Source organism: Aquarana catesbeiana, linkage group LG01 (genome assembly GCF_042186555.1).
Source record: "Aquarana catesbeiana isolate 2022-GZ linkage group LG01, ASM4218655v1, whole genome shotgun sequence".
Lineage (NCBI taxonomy): Eukaryota > Metazoa > Chordata > Amphibia > Anura > Ranidae > Aquarana > Aquarana catesbeiana.
In genome coordinates, this window is record NC_133324.1 from 460,362,383 (window position 1) to 460,372,837 (window position 10,455).

Sequence of the window (10,455 nt, forward strand, 5' to 3'; positions counted from 1 at the left end):
TGGTCTGCGGCAGTTAGGGTCTTTAGGGTCGAGATTAGGTTTCTTTAGCAGGGGTTTGACGATGCCTTGCTTGAGGGAGGTTGGCACAGTCCCTTCTTTGAATGATTGATTTATGAGATGTGTTAGGGTGGGGGCCAGGATGTCGGAACATTCTTTGAACAATTTGGTGGGGATGATGTCGTTCGGTGATGTGCTGTCGCGAAGGCTTCCGATGATGTTTTTAGTCGTGTCAATGTAATAAGCACACTATTGAAAAGATTTTGAAACTAACACATAGCTCTGCTGTAGATATAAAGACGGCTGAGATGAACTATAAATGCCTTGCAAGGTGGTATGCAACCCCAAATAAAACAAGTAAATACCAACCGGGGAAATCCCCATAGTGTTGGAGAGGATGTAAGGTAGTAGAAACAATGGCCCACTTGTGATGGGACTGCCCCATAATTAAAAAGTATTGGAAGGAGGTCTTACAACTAATAAAGGAAATCGCCAACAAAACAATACCTGAAGATCCTTGGGCATGCTTGTTCCATGGCGTGGATGGTTCAGTTAAACAATATAAAGCATCAGTAATCTCCCTCTTGATCAATGTAGTGAAAAGTCTTATACCCAAAAAAAGGCAGGAAGTAGAAAGCCCCAAAATTCGGGACTGGATACTCGATATTGACAACACATATAATCTGGAGAGTTTAAACCACAGTGGGGAAGAATAAGAAAGTGAGGACCGAAAGGATAAATGGGAGAGACGTAAAGCATTCGAAAAAGACGTGGAGATATGTTGAGGTAATAAGCTAATTGGAGAAGGGGGTCAGTGGTCGAAAATGGGTGAAAACAAAAGTTTACTTGACTGTTCCTTTAGTATGAGGTAGGGTGGGGTAGGTAGGGGGGAGGGAGGGGTAGGCTATATAAAAAAATGTCACGTAAAACCATAGATGTTAGTAAATACGTGTTTTCTATTATTGTACTATGGCATTTTGTATAAAATAAAATAAAGAATAATAATAAAAAAAAATTCACATCATTTTCCACTGGTTATGTTTCCCAGCAGGGGCTCCACAGTGCCATGGTAGTTCATTGAGAACTACAAGCCAACAGCCAGTAAGTAGTCCAATTAATTCAAGGCTATTTTTAGTTAGGATATCTTCCCAGGTTTTTTTAAAATCCGCTGAGGGATCTTTAAGGGTAGGGAAGATCTGACCCCTTAAACCCAAAGGGCAGACTTTTTCACTAACATACAATTTAAAGTATTCAATGTGCCAGTGTAAGTGTGACTTACGTTTAAGAAGTTTAGACATTCGCGCAAAAAAACGTTAAAATGTCATCATCAGTTTTGTGTTCCTTCAAGCAAGCAATCTAGATGCTTACGTCCTAAAACCCCCACCGTCCCAACAGAACCTTCCCCCCCATACCACACCGACCGTAATGTTATAAACCTTACCCCCTACACATTCAATAGCGAGGAAATCTCATTGCTACAGTTAGGTTTGGGCTTCTGTCCTCTTGATGCACTGAGGGTTTCTGAAACAATTTAAGGACCTGTACCTTTTTGCACGCAATTTAACCTTTAGATTTATCTATGATAAGGATCGCATCAATCTAGGACTGGAGCGTGAGCTCGCGGAACGTACCAAAGGCTTCTCTATGGAGGAGTTCAGGGCGCTCCGCGACCTGATGCTCCTGTTCGATGAAGGTGATACTAGAGACCCCGCATCCTCACAAGATTGCGGGGGTCCTGACAATATCCCTTCAAATGAACTTGTAACAGGGACAGGTTCACTTGCCCTCCCTGCACCCAATATGTCTGGTCCTTCGGTTACCCTTAAACAAACATCTTTGCCCAAGCCTTTTCGCCTACGTTCTCGTAGGTTTCCCGATCTTAACACTTGCCCGGAGATTTGGGCCTTCCTCCGAGCTACAATTGGTGATCTCAAGAAACAAAAATGGCCTGACTTTTCTCCAAATCTTGATCCTAGTCAAACCCAAGCTCTTCGGTCCCTGCAACAACGCTCTGATGTCGTGATTAAACAATCGGACAAGGGCGGTAATATTGTCCTTATGACTAATCACCAATACCAATCTATGTGCCTCGCTATTCTTAACAACAAACATTGGTATAGACCCATTTCCTCCACACACGTATCCTCCTTTGCACAGGAACTCAGGGCTCTTTGCACTGAGGCCTACCTCACAGGCCTCATTGACAAAGACACCCTGGAGTTCCTGGTCCCCAAATTTCCCCGTACCCCCACCTTTTACTCCCTACCCAAGACCCATAAAGATGTGCATATCCCTCTGGGAAGACCCATAGTGTCGGGGATAGGCTCTTTAACAGACAACGCGAGTAAATTAGTTGATGCTTTCTTAATGCCCCATGTCCGTAGTCTCCCGTCCTACATCAGAGACACCACCGACCTATTGCAACACCTTGAGGGAATCCAGATCCCTCCGGACGCCCTGCTCGTGGCTGTTGATATTGAGGCCCTTTACTCCAGTATCCTCCACGAGCAGGGCGTACGGACGGCTGGTTCCTTCTTAGCTGAACAAGATACAACTACCTGGCCTTTGAACCAGTTTGTACTGACATTACTGTATTTCATATTGACCAAAAATTATTTTACTTTCAACGATCAATTGTTTTTGCAAATACAGGGTGTTGCAATGGGGACGTCGTGTGCCCCAGCATATGCAAATTTATACCTAGGCGGCTGGGAGCGACATATCCATGCTCATGATCAATATATGGAATTCTTAAACGATATCCTTTTATGGTATCGTTTTATTGATGATTTATTCATGGTATGGACAGGTGCTAGGGACAAACTTTTACAATTTTTACGCCAACTTGATAACAACGACTTAAATCTCAAATTTACTTTCAAAATCGAGACTGAGCAAATCCCCTTCCTTGATCTACTTATTATTAAACAACCGGACGGAACTTTGGGCACTGACCTCTATAGAAAACCCACTGCTGGGAATACCTTGTTATTTGCCACCAGTGTACATCCGAATTCCCTGGTACGGAGCATACCCTATGCCCAATACCTACGGTTACGTAGGAACTGTACACATGACAGCGACTTCAAACGTCAGGCCAAAGCATTACGCGAACGCCTCTTACGACGAGGCTACTCTACCAATTTGCGCAAAGCATACAACAGGTCCTTGTCACGCTCCCGGACTTCCCTACTCTTCAAAGGCAGGGAATCTTCCCCCCCCACAGAAACCGTAAGATTCATCACGACCTATTCTGCACACCACAATTTACTTCGTAATATTTTAGCCAAACATTGGCACCGTTTGGCTGAACACCACACACTGACCAAATATGTTCGACACACACCGGAAGTGGTCTTCCGTAGAGCGCGGTCGTTACGTGATCAATTAACTGCCAGCCATTATAATCCCACCAGACCCTTGAGGAGTGGTCCCAACGGCACATTTCAATGCGGGGAATGTCCCCGGTGCCCTTGGGTCCACGAAAGTAGAACTGTGGTTCTACCCAATGGGGAGATTTTGGTCCCTCGGACCTTTGCCAACTGTGGTACAAAAGGGGTGATTTATCTCATGAACTGTGTATGTAAAGCCTTTTATGTGGGCAAAACAATCCGGGAGTTTAGACAGAGAATCGGTGACCACCTCTATGACTTAGAAAATGGTAAACTGACCACTATCGGCCGACACATTGGCCTGTACCATAGATTCGATAACTCCGTGGCCAGATTTCTGGTGCTGGAGGTGGTTCAACCTAGTCCTAGGGGTGGTGATTGGGATCGCTCGATACTCCAAAGGGAATCCCTTTGGATCGAGCGACTCAATGCCACCATCCCCCCCGGCCTAAACGAGTCAGTGTCCTATAGGGCCTTCTTATGAGGCCTTGTCTCATCAATTCCCCCCCCTTCCCCTTCCCATTTCCCTTCTTTCCCCCTCCCCTACCCCTTGACTTTCCCCCCACCTTTCCCTTTTACCCAGGCCCCCCCCTTTCCCCCCCCTCTTTCTCTCTCCCCCCCTTCCCACTCTCAACCCTTCCCCCCTTTCCTCTCCCCCCCTCTTTTCCTTTCCCCCCCTCCCTTTCCCTTCCCTTCCTCCCTTTCCATCACCAGGGTATTGTCGTCTTTCCCTTCCCCCCAGCTCCATCCCCTCCTTCCTTCCCCCTTTCCCCTCCCCCCTCCCCCCCTTCCCCCCCCCTTTTCCCTCTCCTCTCTCCTCCCGTTCTTCCCCTTCTGTCCCCTGTCACTAGTGGGATTTACCATTATGTATGATGCCTACTCTGCTTAAGGTTTACTCCTAGTGTTGTTGCTTGCTGACACCCTGATGCCTATATACAGAATTAATGCATTGTTTCTTTTTTCCTATTTATCATGTTTTACTTTGTTGTCATTTCTATTGCTGTTCAAGGATAACCTCTTCCCCCTATCAGGCCCTGTTGGTTATTGTTTTGCCTTGATTCTTCTCCCTGCGGCGGACACATGCTCGCCCTGACAGCCCTAGGACTGTTTGTGTCTCCATGTCTGGGAATTCGATTCCCTTTGACAGGAGCGCGCGCTTGCGCAGTAGCACCTACTGTGCACCTGCGCAGTGCGGGCGAACAGACCCGGTGACGTCAGGGACCGCCTCCGTCATGCCGTCCCTGACTTCCGGGTTGGGGTGCTCTTATAGCGGCCGGCCATGGCCGCTGTACGAGCCTACAGCCTCCTGACGCTGCGCTAGTGGAGGATCACTTTTCTGGGTAAGTCTTGTCCCCCCTCGTTCTCCCTGTTACTATCCAGACTCTCCCTTCATCTTTCACGTCCGTTCCGCACTAAGTTCATCTAATGCGGCTTCCCTATGTAATTTCACCTGCAGTGCTAGTGTATCCCTGCTTATTGCCATATCCACATTGTTCCCCCTCTGTTGATTACCAGTACTCCCCAACCTGGTATTTACTGTGTGGTACCTATTGTCAGTCCGCATCACCCCACACAATTGTAAACTTATCTCTAGTGTTTTGTATCTATATTGTTTTTTACTTGTGGATAAACCTTTTATATATGTGGATGGTAATTTCAACATAAATTTCGATTTCAGTTGCTGCTGTGACCTCTTTTAGTACACACCAATGTTTCCAGCCTTGGGGGGCGTTCATTGCTAATATAATAGCTTATGGTCCTTTCGACCTGTTTGCTATATGGTCCTCTTATTACATTCTCCTTATTCATCCCAGCTCATGCGTCCTTTAACGAATTAACGCTTTAGTGGTGAGTGCCAGCCCTAAATACCTGTGTGCAGTTTTCTTAGCTTTTCTCTGTTTCCTACACAGTTTGAACTATTTGGCTCTCCCTTCTCTTGACCCATCACCGGTCCCTCTTTTCCTCCATTCCTCCATGTTCGCCGCAGGGGGAATTACATGGGGCCTTACATACCCACAGAGAATTCCTGAATGGGTGAGCTTATCCTTATTGTATACAATCTGTATGTAACTGTTTAATGTATCATTAATGATTTTGCTGCGATAATAACTTTTCTATATATTTCTTGATTTGTTTGTATTTATTACAATCTATTCTATGTTGCACTATAGATATGGCTCTCCTGAGGAAGCGGTGAAAACCGCGAAACCGGTCGAGAATCCAAGCTATATATGTACCTACCATCATTATTGGGTGCAATCCATATGGTTGTATATACTGCCTCTGCTTTGAACTGCAACTGTATGTGACACTGTAATAACCTTTTTATATTGTTCCTATTAAAATTGAATTTTTATCAAACTGTTATTTTCCTCCTTTCCGTTCCCTACTGAATACCCAGTTACACCGAGTACCGCAATAGTCCCCCTTTCCCTTGTGGTGGGTTGAGACACCGGCCGACAGGAGCAGCTAACTGCGGCCGTTCCCTACCCCCTGCCTCCCTTTGTATTTGACATTTGGGATGATGGTACTTTTATCTTGTAATTTAGTTCCTTTAACTTAGGCGCTCTTCTCTATAGTCTCATAGTATGTCTAATACGTCACTACGTTCATGTTTGTTGGACGACAATTCCTTGCCGTTTGTATGCAAGCTCCTGGCCAACACCCTTCGGACAAAAGTCTGATGTTTTGTCTGAGGAAAATCCGATCATGTGTATGAGGCTTTAGAAGCAAAGTGTTGGTGCTGTCTCTACATAGTACCCAGTACAGGAAAACTGTACCCCAAGTAATGATTATATATAAAGTTAAACAAAATATTAAACAAGATTAAAAAAATTCCTTCCTGAAAGATGCATTGAATGATTTAAATTACGATATCCCAGCAATTGAATTGCCCGACTGGTATTCCTTCTATTTTACAACAGAACCATGGAAGGCTGTCTCCTACAATACTTCACCAAAAGCACAACGCCACAGATCCAGACGCCGAAGACTAGACCCTACATTCCCTGGAGACCGTATCTCACGCCGAGATGTACCACCGCATGCTTTGAATCACGCTGATACCCCGCACAGGAAGCATCAAGACTAACTCAGTGTTCAACGCATCCCAGATACACGTAACATATATACCTGACTTCTTCTCTTCAAGATGAATAACATCCGTCAAGATTACACTTTCAACTAATGTACTGTGTTCTACCCAGAAAAGAACATTGTCCTGGTGAGATCACAACACCCCTCTTATACTTCCTCAAACTAATCTTCCACAGACATGAAGAGACTAAATACTGCATACTTTTTCCAGAATCTCTTTACCACAGTTAACGGGACAGGTAACGTTTATGTATCTGAGTGCCTTAACAGATAGCCAACCCTCTAAAGCGGTGCTAGCTATATGCTTCAATAATAGCAAGGTTTAAATTGTCTCCCTCGTTGACATGATTTTTCCTTTTTTATTGTTTTTTCTCCCCTTTTTCTCGCTTTACCAAAAAATGTTTGGTTCTAAGTTGCACAATAGTGTTGGGGGGACCAGTTCCTTTACACCAGGCTGATCTCTCTCCACTATGAAATAACAACCCCTCGTGGGTTAGTGGGACCTGCCTCTCTATTGGGGAGGGGCGGAGCCCGGGAACCGAGTAGGGGAGTAAGCAGGCACTGGAAACTCCTAACATACAAGAGTAATCCTCAAATCTCAAAATCAAGTGCTGCTTGCTACCCTAGTTGAATTTAGCTGGGTAGATATACATAAATACGTATTGATTACATGTTCAGAATCTTAGAACTCACTTATGAAGCACTACATATGGACAATCTAATTAATAATCATATCACTCACATAATCAAAAGGGTGTTTAGGCAAATATCCCCCTTGGAGTCAACGGCTTACACCACATAGGTAACTATAACTCTTCCTCCATCATAATATACTTGAAGACACATAACTTTACCCTTCTAGTCCTTAATTGTGCCGACATTTCTGATCACTTCCCAAGTTTATTGTCCCACCACAGTGGTCCTATTGGACTTTAACTGACACCCTGGACCCTTTCTTAATTAGGTGGTTAGGTATTCCGATAACCACCTCCGGTGACTTACCATACACAGAACGTGGATATTCCACGACTGCGCAAACCAACGCAACCTCATACCCCAAACCACAATCCGTGGGGAAGCACCTGTTTATCGTACAATCTAAACCCCCCCCCTTTTTTTTTCTCTTTCTTCTCTCTAACCTCACTTCCTGCCTATACTACCCTATATACCAGTGGGGGCTGCTCTTCCTGTCCACATCTTCACCCCTATCTTATTCCTCATAGGCTTTAAGAATGCACTCGAAGCTGATAAACAACAAGACACAAGTTTCACTAAAATACATATCACTTAACGTTAAAGGCCTAAACCTTCCAGAAAAGATGTCACAAGTCCTTTCAGCTCTGACAAAACACAAAGCACACTTTCTCCTACTTCAAGAAATGCATTTCAGAACCAACGCCATTCCCAAGCTGACAAACCACATCTATAAACAAGTTATACACTCCACAAACCAGGAATCCAAAACAAAAGGGGTCTTGATTCTCATATCCAAGCAAGCTGACTTTCAAATGACAGACACACTCATTGACCCGGGAAGGCAGATATATATTTATAAAGGGAACATATGCCTCTAAACCCATCACTCTAGCCAATATATACTGTCCAAATGAACACCAAGTGTCCTTTGTTAAAAAAGTCTGTGACCTTCTACACAATTTTCAAAACGGAATATTACTACTTGGAGGTGACTTCAATGTACCATTAAATCCCAGTCTTGACACATCCACAGGCACTTCCACTCTTTCATATAGGGCTTTACGCCAGATCAAACTTCAACTCCAAAACCTTACACTCCATGATACTTGGCGCACCATGTACCCATCTGATAAAACTATACCTTTTATTCAGCCCCACACCAAAAATACTCTAGAATAGATTACCTATTTCTATCACAGAATGACCTACCTCTACTCACACGGGCGACTATAGAACCAATATTTCTATCTGATCACCACCCTATTTCAGTAACACTCACATTCCCTGAAATAAGAGAAATGACCAAAACATGGCGACTAAACCCCGCTCTTCTTAAGGACCCAGACACTTTGAACCAGATACATTCCTGCATACAAAGATACTTCTTAGAAAACACTACCCCAGACATCGCACCAATCACTATCTGGGAGGCACATAAATGTGTACTAAGGGTAGAACTCATTACACTCGCAACCACAATTAAAAGGAGACATCAGGAATAAATTAAATCTCTGATCCAGACCATAAACTGGCTAGAGACTACACATAAACAAACAACGTCACAAAATACACTACAGGAACTACTTCAAGCCCGATCTACATTATTAGACGAATTAGGAAAGCGTACCAGAAGGCGACATGTACTTCAACAGAAAGTGTTCTATGAGCACAGCAATAAGAGTGGGAGACTGCTAACTTGCACAATCCAGGCAACAAAAGCACCCTCTAGAATCCACCAGATCCGAGATAAACACGGTACTCTCCTCTCCAAAAATGTAGACATCGCCAATCACTTTGAAAAATATTACTCTAAATTTTACAACATAAAGCAAAATAGTGAATCCAAACCAAAAATGGGTGACCGCACTTCCCAATAAAAGGAATTTTTAGCTCAGTACTGCCACAAACCCATTACCTCCCAACAAGCAGAAATCATGGAAAGCCCTCTCACAACAGAGGAACTTCAACTAGCAAAAAACAGATGAACGCAGGTAAGAGCCCTGGCCCGGACCGTTTTCCATAAATATATATTAAAAGCTTTCAGGACACTCTAATACCAGAAATGCTTAAGTCCTTCAACTCCCTTTCAGACCCGAACACATCAGCAAGTAGACTGCTAGAAGCAGACATAAGCCTCATCTCGAAGGAAGGCAACGATCATTCACAAGCCTCAAACTACAGACCGATTTCCCTACTTAATGTAGATATCAAATTATACGCCAAAATATTGGCTAACAGGCTACTACCACTTATCCCTGGCCTCATATCTTCCGATCAAGTCGGGTTTATTCCGGGTAGAGAGGCCAGGGATAACACCATACGCACCTTAAATATACAACATTGGCTAGCCACATCTGGAAATAAAGGCTTTCTCCTATCCCTGGATGCTGAGAAGGCATTTGACAGGGTGGCTTGGGACTACATGCAGGAGGTCCTGAAGGGCATAGGCCACATGCCCCGCATGTACACACATATTAACGCACTATATACCAACCCCTCAGCCAGGGTAAGGGCCAATGGCCTCCTGTCAAACGCCTTCTCTATAAGCAATGGTACCCACCAGGGATGCCCACTTTCCCCACTGATCTATGTCCTGACATTAGAACCCCTGCTAAATAAACTACGCAACAATTCAGATATCAAAGGAATACCCACTGAACATAAAGAATTCAAAAGTAGCCGCTTTTGCGGATGACGTCTTACTCACCCTTCAAGATCCTCGAATCTCCCTACCCAATTTACTGAGTGATTTGAAACATTTTGGAGAATTGTCAAACCTAAAAATTAATTATTCCAAGTCCCATGCCCTGAATATATCTCTTACCCCACAAGAAGTAGCCCATGCCCCGTCATCATTCCCATTTCAATGGGAAAAAGAGGCCATTACGTATCTCGGAATCCAGATTACTAAACGAACAGTAGACCTCTATTACCACAATCATGTAAAGGCTAACATAATCTAAACTTCATACAAACATTAAAGAATGGACCAATTTAAATATATCTTGGTTTGCCCTAATAAAAATGATCATTCTCCCCCGCCTTCTATACCTCATGCAGGCAATCCCAATACATTTACCCCCCTCCTTTTTTGCCACATACAAAAAAACGTGCACAGCCTTTCTATGGAACAGCAAACCTCCACGCATAAAATATGCCCGACTAACACTTCCAAAAACCAGAGGGGGAATTGGCCTCCCTGACACAAATATCATCTAGCATGCCATTTGACCAGAATTGTGGATTGGAAGATACATCATAGAGAAAAAGCATG